The following is an 11,377-nucleotide window of genomic DNA, read 5'->3' as shown; positions in this document are numbered from 1 at the left end:
GCCGAGGTACCGCGCCAATCCGAGCAGCCATTTGTTTTCAAAAACCGTTTGGTTTTTTTAGAAACCTAGTTCGGTTTTTTAGATCGGTTCGCCGGTTTTTTCCGGTCTTCTATTTTGCGGATGTTCGTCCGTACGTTCGCTTTAACGAACGGTTTTCGCCTGTTAGCCACAGCTAACAAACGCCCGTTTGTTAGTCTGTTCGTTCGTTTTCTTTTTATCGAATTAATCCGCGATTATTTCTGATCACGATTTCTGATCCGATTTTCGTTTTAGTTTTTCTTTTCGCTCGTTAGTCGGAATCAGGCGATTCAAGCGCCTAGATCTTCGTCTCGAGACCCTCTTTTCGCTTAACCAACTTGAACAAGATTTTGGTACTGTAAAATTTGACCTAGGTCCAGATTAGTAAAAGGATCTTGTTTCTTTCGCCGTTTGAGTTTCGTTGCTCCGTTTGATTTGATTCTTTTGCAAACCGGAGTTCTTAAGTTGAACTTTCCGGTTAGACCCTTTTTATTTGAGTTTTACCTGTGTTTGTTGTTAGTTGCTTATGTATGCTATTGTTTGTTTGCGATAGAATTCCCGGAGTGCGAAGGGTGTTATTTGGAGTCTCTAGGTTTCGCGGATCGTCAGCAAGGCAAGTAACACTTTGATCATATCCCTTTACCATCCAGTTTTTATGCATTAGTTCCAATCCTCAAACATTGCATGATTAGGATGACATTAACTTGTGGGTTGGGAAGTAGTTGATGAGATAGAACCTATTACCCTGTTACATTCAAACCCTTGGGAGTTACTTCTACGCTTTGCTTATACTGCTATGCTATGCTCGTAGACGTGGTTTGGGTGAGTGAAATCCATGATAGATGTGAGATTGTTAATTAATGGTTCAACTTAAGGTGTCAACTTAAACTTACATCTGGGTGGATTGAGGCACCTGGAGTACCTAGTGTTGCCTGTATTTTTGGAAATCCCAGAGTACCCGTGTGATATTCCTATGGACCGCCACCCAGGCTCAAAGGGAACTAAGATTATTCATGCTAGAAACTTCCGTGTGCAGCCACAAGCTAATATGGACTCTATTATAGTTGAGTAAGTTACGTGAAGCTCTTGAAGAGGTGGATCAGCAGGTAGTGGGTTTGTAGGTTTGGTATGGTCTGCCGGAGTAGAGAGTTAATGTTTCTGAAAGACTGTGTCTCGGTCATCCGTTTCTCAAACACCATGTAGTGCGAGAAATACAATGGAGGCGATCGAGTCTTGTGGGGGAAAAGTGCGCAAACCTCTGCAGAGTGTATAAACTAATCATGGTTAGCCGTGTCCCCAGTTATGGACAATCTTGAGTATCTAGTACTTGGAGTATCTTAAGTATCTCATCACTCTTAAATAATATTGTTGGGTTGTTAATTACTTTAATTGGGATTGAGTTGGAGGAACCTTCTCAATGATGTTTCAACTACCATGATAGTAAATTTAAAATCTATTCCTTTGTTGTAGGGAAAAATTGGCTTTTTGCAAAACTGTAACCATAGAGCTTTCCACCAGCCAAATATGCATGTAGTGATAGCATTATTCTGTTCTTGCTCTACTGTGTTACTTTGCCAGCATATTCCATGTGCTGACCCATTTCGGGCTGCAACGTATTATGTTGCAGACTTTTAAGACGAGGAGTAAGGTATGTTAGGTCGTTGCCGTGCAGCTCAGCTATGCCGTTGGAGTTGATGGACTCGCTTTATCTTCCAAGTCTTCCGCTGTTATCGTATTAGATGGCCTTAAGCCATATTATTGTAATAAGTTCTATTTTGAGACATTCGATGTAATAAGTGTGTGATTGCTACTCTATTATAAATGCTTCGAGTACTGTGTGTGTCAGCATTACCGATCCAGGGATGACACTGAAGCACAAAGACTTGACCGTTTGAGGTCGGGTCGCTACAAAGATGGTATGAGAGCACACGCTGAGTGTTGGACACGACCACTAAGCTAAAGCCCTAGATCACTATTCTATTCTCATTTCTAAATCCTCTCCATTTTCTACTCTTTAGGATGGCGGAGGCAAAGAACAAGTTTGCACAACCGGAGGAAGACGCACCTGAACATAGGAATACCAAGCTTCACTGGGACATACAACACCATTTTACCAGTGAGGAACGATGGATGATTCAAGTTCAAGTTCCAGGAAGGACATTCACGCCAAAGCCCATAGAATTTTCCTTCGACACACCAACCTGGAGTTTAGGAAAGAGTATGGCATCTCACATCACCATGGGACGCATTGGAGAAGTATATCACAAGGATCTTAAGGACACTATCTACCAGATATGTGGGCGCCGAGACGAGCAATGGGAGATGATCAGCACCAGGAAGGATAGATCAATTGCAGCTTTCATCCAGGAGTTAAACCAACACATTCGACGCCAGGAGAATCAGATGTGCGCAGACATGATGGACTTGAAGAATGCGAAGACAAGGATCATCGAGCTGGAAGAAGAATTTAAGTCTACACGCGATGGATATGAGGAGGAAATTGCAACACTATTGGAGAAGAATGACGACCTAATTAAGAAGATCGGAATATTTATGGGAGACCCCACTCCAGTAGAAGAAGATGAATAACCCAAGGAGATTCGCCCAGAGGACTACATCATCATCGACGACATCGACTCCGGCCTTAGTGTCGGTGTCAAAACCGGCGGATCTTGGGTAGGGGGTCCCAAACTGTGCGTCTAGGCCGGATGGTAATAGGAGGCAGGGGACACGATGTTTTACCCAGGTTCGGGCCCTCTTGATGGAGGTAAAACCCTACGTCCTTCTTGATTGATATTGATGATATGGGTAGTACAAGAGTAGATCTACCACGAGATCAGAGAGGCTAAACCCTAGAAGCTAGCCTATGGTATGATTGTATGTTGTCGTTGGTGTCCTACGGACTAAAACCCTTCGGTTTATATAGACACCGGAGAGGGTTAGGGTTACACAAGGTCGGATACAAAGGAGGAGATATCCATATTCATATTGCCTAGCTTGCCTTCCACGCCAAGTAGAGTCCCATCCGGACACGAGAAGAAGTCTTCAATCTTGTATCTTCATAGTCTAACAGTCTGGCCAAGGGAGATAGTCCGGCTATCCGGAGACCCCCTAATCCAGGACTCCCTCAGTAGCCCCTGAACCAGGCTTCAATGACGATGAGTCCGGCATGCAGTATTGTCTTCGGCATTGCAAGGCTGGTTCCTTCTCCGAATACATCACAGAAGAATTTGAATACGAGGATAGTGTCTGACCCTGCAAAGTAAGTTCCACATACCGCCGTAGAGAGAATAATATTTTCACAAATCCAATTTGCTGACTTGTTTTGGCAGCATGACGTTATGTCATGGCCCAGTGATTATTCGAACCGTTTTTCTTCAACCAGCTCCACACATAACGCGAGGCGGTTTCTTGACATGTCTTGTCAAAGCAGAGATCGTGTTCCCCCAATTGCGGGATTCTCATTAATGCGGTCATGGGTAACCCAACCGTGTCTAGGATTCCTAGATTACAGACAAGTCCCAAACGGCTACGGAGAGGACGCTTGATATTCACCCTCTTTATAAAAGGACAAGGTTTTCGCTTTTTCCCTCTCGTGCTCAATCGAACCCTTCCCCCGCCTCGAGTTCCAACACCCAAAGCCCAGGTTAGGTGCTCCGGATCTTCAATCATGTCCGGATCCAGCCTTCAAGGCCGATGGACGCCCTCCTCCGTGACGGAAGAGGACATCAAGAAGTTGAGGGAGGCCAGATACCTGACCGCCGAGGTTTCGCATCGGCTACCTGCTCGAGGGCAGGTCGTCCCTACTCTCGAACCCAATGAGAACGTCGTGTTCGTCTCCCACTTCCTCCGAGGCCTAGGCCTCACTCTGGATCCCTTCGTCAAGGGTTTGATGTTCTATTACGGGCTAGATTTCCACGATCTAGCTCCGGACTCCTTTCTTCACATCTCGACATTTATTGTTGTGTGTGAGGCCTTCCTCCGCATTACCCCTCACTTTGGCCTGTGGCTCAAGACCTTTGAAGTGAAGCCGAAGATGATCGAGGGGCAACATGCAGCGTGCGGAGGTGCATCAATAGGCAAGATGGCAGGAGCTCCATGGCCGAAAGGTTCCTTTCCAGAGGTGTCTGAATTATGGCAACGGGAGTGGTTTTATGTCACGGCTCCCAGAAGTGCCAAGTGGGCGGCTGCCCCTGCTTTCCGCTCGGGCCCCCACCACAACTGATGTCATGGATTAGCAGAGGTCTGAGCTGGGGTCCAGCTAAGGACGTGCCTATACTGCAAAGCTGCATTCGAGATCTCTTCGAGGGAGATTTTAATTTGGTTGTGGTAATACAAGTTATGCTGGTTCATCAAGTCCAGCCTTGCAAACACCGGCCCCTTCGCTTGTGGGAGTTCAACCCAGAAGGACCACGTGCCATTCAAAGTTTCCTCGGCCTAACGCACGAGGAGATGTACAAGTCATTCTTCGGACCTCAAGTAGAGTGTCCGGATACTACCGAGGACGTGGGCCTGAGCAGTAACCGCGCCGCCGAACAAGTAAGAAATCCTCTAGCCGAACACACTGTCTTTTATTCATCATGAAGTTATTTCTGAGAGTTCGCTCTTTGACCAGGACTGGCTAACAAGGGCGAAGATGATTCGGTGTTTGGCCCCCCTCCCTGAGGGTTTGGAAAATCCGGTATTGGAAAAGATGCTCGAGCTCGCACCTTGCCCGGAGCCCTCGAAGGAAGATAGGGGGGATAATATGGGCGGACGCGGGCTCCCATCGCTGCCAGTTCCAACCGAGGGAATGAGCGTCTCCATGAAGGAGGATAACCGGGGGAGGAAAAGGACTACTTCCGAGGATCCGGAAGCCGAGGCCTCCAAACGGGAGAAGAAGTCTCCCACAGAGGGTCCTGCCTCAGGGGGTGCTTTTGCCGCACAAAGTCCGCGGGGGGATCAGCCCTCCAATGAGTCGTAAGTGATCCAAAAAATAATTGAATAGTGAAGGTATACTATCTTTCTTCTGAGAAAATAACCACCGCATATATCTTGCAGTTCGGGTCTTAGCCCCTCTCAGCTGAGCTCGTCTTCGGGGGATCTTCTTCCAGAGATGATGGAGAGCGAAACGCCTTCCCCGGACTCCTCCGCTCAAGAAGTGGGAGACCCCGAAGTGTTGTCACGGAGGGCCTCTCCGGATCCGATGAGGCCAGAAGATAATCCCATAGACCCCCGAAGTCCCCAGCGGCCGGCTCCCGAAGAGAGCAAACAAAAGAGTCTGGTACCGTCTGGTATGCGGTCAGACGTTCTAAGGGAGCTGGTGGGGCGAGCGGCTATCTCAGAAGAACACCGTACGCTGATGGGTACGGTGATGGAGAGAATTTCGTCTACCGAAAGCGGATTACATGAAGCCTTTATGAGTTTACTGACAGGCTTTGAGGTACGTGAGATAATATATGATAGTACCGCACATGTTAGGTGTGCCCTATGTAGATAGTAGCCCCTGAGACTCTGGTTGTCGTCGAGAACGGCGGCGAACAGAGGATCATAGTCCCAGGCAATAACCAGACTGCCCTTATGTGCAGGTGGTGGAAGCTCCGGTGGCTAGCTGGACTAGTGAGTTTGCCGAATTAAAACGGCAACTAGATGCGGCAGACGCCGACATCGAGCTTGTTAACAAGAGGCTTGACGAGGCACAGGGTAAGTGTTGTTATCTGGTGAACGCCACATAGTAAGAGCAGCATGATGCCAATATCTTTAATATGTTCTGACTGCAGATGGAGCTGCCACCATGGAAACCCTGCGGGCAGAACTTGCCCGAGCCAAGGTACACGCGAGGATTAGTAATGCGGCTGCTTTGAAGACGGCCAAAGAGTTGAAAGCCGAGAAGGCCGCACATTGCGAGAGCCAAGAGAAGATGGCCAAGATGGTCGTGGAATTAAAAGAAACTGCCGACCGTTGCCGGCTCCTTGAAAAATAAAACTGAGCGAAGGCAACGGACCTTGAGAAGGCCACGATGGCGGACAAAGACAACCGCTCTGCTATGAGAGCGAAGAAGGAGGAGCTACGGGAAGCCGGGGATATTGCGGCTGGGAAGCCCTTCATGCTACGGAGGAAGTTCGGAGATCCACGGTATGCCCCTCTGGATCGGCTGTGGAGTTCAGCAGATGCGTATATGGACTTGGCGGCGAGCGCTGCCGATGCAGCCAAATACTTCCAAGGTCAAACAGATCATGAAGTGGACAAGCTGTTCTGGTCGTAATTCAACGTTCCAGAGTGTCCGCTTCCATTGACTGATCAGCTAGCCGAATGGGCCGAACTAAATAGGTTGTCCGGACTCGCCATGAGGTCTGTCGTGGATCAGCTATGGCCGGAAAAGCCAAAGCCGAACAACTATTTCAGTTTAGTGCAGCGGTTCCTTGGTGCGGTGCCGCGCATTAATGCGATGAAGAGGTTGGCGTGCATAGAAGGCTCGCGGATGGCCCTTGCCCGTGTTAAAGCATACTGGGCGGAGATGGACGCTACCACTGTTGCGGCACAGGGTTCGGCCATAGGCCGAGTGGCTGCCAAGCACTATTTCGAGGAGGTTCTCGAGGGTGCTCGTTTGATAGAGGCCCAGTGCTCGAAGAATATTATGTTTGAGTTATATGTATTCTCATTGTAAACACAATGCTTTTATGAAATTTTATAAGGCTATGTTTATACTTTTGCCTGAAAGTAGTATGATGCCTCCTGTGCGGCCGTTTATGTATACATGTGTATAACCTGAAAGATTGCAGTCGTCGGCTTCAACCCTCACGCATATAATGCGGAGGTGCTCACGAAAAACGCGTGTTCACACTTAACCCAACGTCTTGGTCCTATTAAGGAGGTGATAGCGTAGCGAACGAGGAAACCGGACTATAATGCTTTAACACTTTCACTTAGCCATAGGAGTTTGACAGTGGGGCTACTAGATAGCCCCTGGTGGCTCCGCACTCTCCCGGTCTCGGGGTGCGTACATGCCTGGCCGAAAAACGGCCCTTCGTTAAGGCGGAGGAATTCTAACATTCGGATAGGCCATCGAGTGGTTGACCAGCCTCATGCTATATCATGACAGTCAGTTTTCCGCTTTCTCTACTGAGGTGCTCGTCCGGATGAACCAGGGCACAATCGCAGTAGTCCTCCTGGTGCTACCTTAGCAGATAAAGCAGAACATAAGGCACCAAAATAGAGGAGCCGGGCAAACCCAACATTTGACCAAAGACAATGACTCAGAGCTGATGCATATAAGGCCAAATTCGCGACGCCGAACACTCCCTAAGGTATTCGGTCTTTATGGTATAAACCGGGCCTAAATAGTGCCCTTTGTAAGAAGCCCCTTGTGTCCAGGTACGTGCATTATTCTGATGTAGCCACATGCCAAGGCGTTAGCATCCTTCTCAATTGTGCCGAGAATTCGGTGGATGTGTATCAACAAGAGACAGTAAAAAAGGTTTACTCAGGGTCTTAATCTAAAAAGAATCCTTGGAGCGGGTCCCTGCTGCACGTCTACGCCTGTGTCTCCGTTGTGCCTTATCCTGGACGGGTGTAGCACGATGGTCAGCTGTAAAAAAGAGGAACTTAGGTGAAAAAGTTGTCGTGCAAAAAGGTGGTTTTTTTAAAGAGACCATGTATAACTAGAAATGAGTAGAAATTGCCACTTGTCTGCGCATGTTGAGCCCCTTGTATTTGTAATAGGGGTGTGGCCATCAATCCGGTATAAATTACATATAGCAGTGCCAGACTCGTCTAATCGCGTCCGTGGTCTTGATGACCTATCAAATACTTTAGTTGGCGAGGCCGTTTTTAGTGTGCGGCTGCCAAGGCAGTCGCATTCTCTTCAGCGCGCAAGGATCGCTCAATACTTCCGTTCACTGTAATGATGCCGCGTGGACCGGGCATCTTGAGCGTCAGGGAAGCGTAATGTGGTATTGCATTAAAGCGAGCAAAAGCTTCACGTCCAAGTAGTGCTTGATAACCGCATTGGAACGGAGCAATGTGGAAGGTTAAATGTTCGCTATGGGAGTTATCGGGGAAGCCGAATAGAACCTTTAGTAGTAGGGAGCCCGTGCAGTGAGCCCCTGGGCCTGGCATTACTCCTTTAAAGGTAGTGTTGCTATGGCAAATTTTCATTGGGTCTATCCCCATTTCGCGGATTGTATCCTGGTATATCAGGTTTAGACTGCTGCCACCATCCATCAGGACTCGTGTGAAGTGGTATCCGTCAATTATTGGGTCTAATACCAGGGCAGCCCATCCTACACGCCGGATACTTGCTGAGTAATCACGATGGTCGAAAGTGATCGGTTGAGACGACCAGTGGCAGGACTCCGCGGTGATAGGCTGTAACGCCCCAAGACCGGAGCTTCAGATGCCTTCCAGGGTTTCCGGGTTCCGTCGTGTGACTTGTTTGGTTCTTTGCATTCATCATTGCATCATGTGCATTGCATCATGTCATCATGCCATCATGTCATTAATCTTTGCATCTCAAGTCGACTAAATAAATCGTATGGATCTTTGGTTCATTTAAATTGAGGGAATTCACATGGTGAGTTCTCTTTATAACATATCCGCCCGATATTAGGGAGCTATATTAAATATTCCATTTTCGGAATCACCCATGAACACACTTGCAAAATATTTCCCCATGCCTTCGTCCCATGCATCATCTCTTTCTCCTTTCCTTCTATTTCCTGTCTTTTGATAGTTCCATTTTCCCCTTCTCTATTAATGTCCATTCTTTTCCTATAAATTCTAGACCGTGCCAGGAACACCTCCTCCAATTTTCAGATCCTTTGGACTTGTTTTGGTTGGATTCAAAAATGGCTCAAGCTTGAATCTAATTCAAACTTGAATTATTTTTCTATCTCTAAAATAGTGCCAAACCATTTTATTCTATTTGTGCAAAGTTCCGGCGCTCCAAGAATATTTTTTTTCTTTTGAAATATTCTTTCCCTAACCCTCTCTTTATTTATTTTTCTTCTCTCTATTTGTTTTTTTGTTAAAGCAAATCAGAGAGGAGTGAGAGAGAGCAGCAGGCCCATTCTCCTTCTAGGCCCAGTCGGCGCCCTCCCCCTAGGCGCAGCCCCTCTATACTGGGCCGGCCTCTAAGGCCCAGCCTGCTCTAACCCAAGCTGCCCCGATCCCCTCCACTCGATCCCCATCTCTCCCTCTCGTTCTTGTCCACCGCCGCCACTCTCACCACGCACGCACAGAGGAGCGAAGCCCGACTCCCCCATCTCCCTCGCAGCCCCGCTCGATCCCCTCAGCCTCCCTCCTCCTTTGATCCAGGGATCCAGGCTAGACCCCCGTTGGCCTCCTCACCGCCGTCGCACCAACGGGGCCACCAGCAAGGCCCTGCGCCCGCAGACGTCATCCTCCGGCGCCCCAAGTCCCGCGCGACGCGCCAAGTCTCCATGGCCGCGCCTCCTTCGCCGCCCGGACCAGTCGTCCTCAACCCCGCCATGCTCCATCGCGCCCCCGCGCCCTTAAGTGTCTTGCGCACCTCCGCCGTCCATCTTCTCAGCCGTGCCGCCGTTGTTTTGCAGGAGATCCGCCTCCCTAGCGAGAATAGCCACCACCGGAGTTGTTCTTCCTCCGGTGCCCCGTCCCCATTGGTGCTGACCTCCACCGCAGGAGCAGCGTGGTCGCTGCCCTGCTTCTGTGTTGTTCGCCAGGTCCCGCAGGAGGCCGTGCGAGCCCGCGTTGACCACGTCGGTGTGGGTCCTTTTCGCTGCAGCCGCCGCCATGGAACCGAGCATAGAGCTCCGCTGCTGCCTTGGTGCTGCTATGCCCAACTCCTCCTTGACAGTTGCCTCGTCTCCGGCCCTACCCATTGGAGCCATGCCTCCCGGTGCCCGCAGCCGCATCGCCGGTCTTCTGTCTCGACCCGACATCTTTCCCTTTTGGCATCTATTTAGGTGCAGCGCCACAAGTTTTGCCTCTATGCACCTGGGTGATGCTGGCAGTGGAGTACCTCGACCCCGACGCCTAAAACGATCACCGAACCGGAAATAACGCCAAGTACTAGGTCAACGAGGACCGCCAAGTTCGTCTTCCGCTGTCTCTGAAATCGCCAAGTACCACGACGAAACGTGAACCACTACCGTCGACCCTTGAAGACCCCATGGACGTCAAGTTCCATGTCGTTGACCCCGAACCTCTACAAAAACGTGTACGACTACTTCCGTCTCTGAAGAACCGGGTAACGGAACCGTCAAGTTCGTCTACCGCCTACATGTACAACTACCGTCGCCGAGATCGCGAGAGCCTCTTCCGTCGACTCTAGAGCATGTGAGAACGAATACTTCCTCTACGAACCGATGCGCTCCGAAATGCACGCTTCAAAGGTATAACCCCGAGTCGACTGCCCGTGAACGTATGCATGTTTGGATGTTGTATCTGCCCGTGAGCGTTAGTTGTTTCCCTTGCTTGGCACCACCGTCGACCCGTGGGAACCCGGTTACTGGGATCACCCCACCATCTTTTGCACGCTACCGTCACTTCTTTTTGCACCAGTATCCCCGTGGGCTACCTGATAACCGATATGTTGTCGTGGCATCTTTTTCGTATTCGTCGCTGTGACACCCCTTTCCTTTCCACAACGGTGGCAAATGCTTCATAATACTCTTATCAATTTATTCATAAATATTGCATAAAACCTGCACATGTCATCTGCATCATGTTAACAACATCAAGAATGTTTAAAATCGTTGTTTGCATTAAATTGATAAATGCATATGGGGATTTACCGGATTCGTTATTTGTTATGTCCGGCCCCATTTAAATTGTTTAGAAGATGTGTTTTGTTATGCTTCACCTCTTGCCATGTTTAACAACATTTAATATTGTTGGGTACCTAAACGAGAGAGAACTAAATAATTATTGTGGTGTCCGTCAATATGCAACTCGTTGCATATTGAGCTCCACTTAACTTGTAGTGTTGTTTGTGCACTTTGCCATGCCATGCTTATTTAAACCAGACATGCATCATATTTGTTTGTGCATCATGCCATGCTTATGTGTTGGTTGTTTACCATGATTGTTTGCTTCTTTCCGGTGTGGCTTCGTCGGGTTGGTTCCAATAACGTCGCGTTTGTGAGGAACCGTTCGACTACGTCTGTTTGTCTTCTTCATGGACTCGTTCTTCTTCCTTGCGGGATTTCAGGCAAGATGACCATACCCTCGAAATCACTTCTATCTTTGCTTGCTAGTTGCTCGCTCTTTTGCTATGCTTATGTTGCGATACCTACCACTTGCTTATCATGCCTCCCATATTGTTGAACCAAGCCTCTAACCCACCTTGTCCTAGCAAACCGTTGTTTGGCTATGTTACCGCTTTGCTCAGCCCCTCTTA

The sequence above is a fragment of the Triticum dicoccoides genome, chromosome 5A, assembly GCF_002162155.2.
Source record: "Triticum dicoccoides isolate Atlit2015 ecotype Zavitan chromosome 5A, WEW_v2.0, whole genome shotgun sequence".
Classification (NCBI taxonomy): Eukaryota; Viridiplantae; Streptophyta; class Magnoliopsida; order Poales; family Poaceae; genus Triticum; species Triticum dicoccoides.
The sequence above is the reverse complement of the archived record's forward strand: the minus strand, read 5'-3'. Positions refer to the sequence as shown.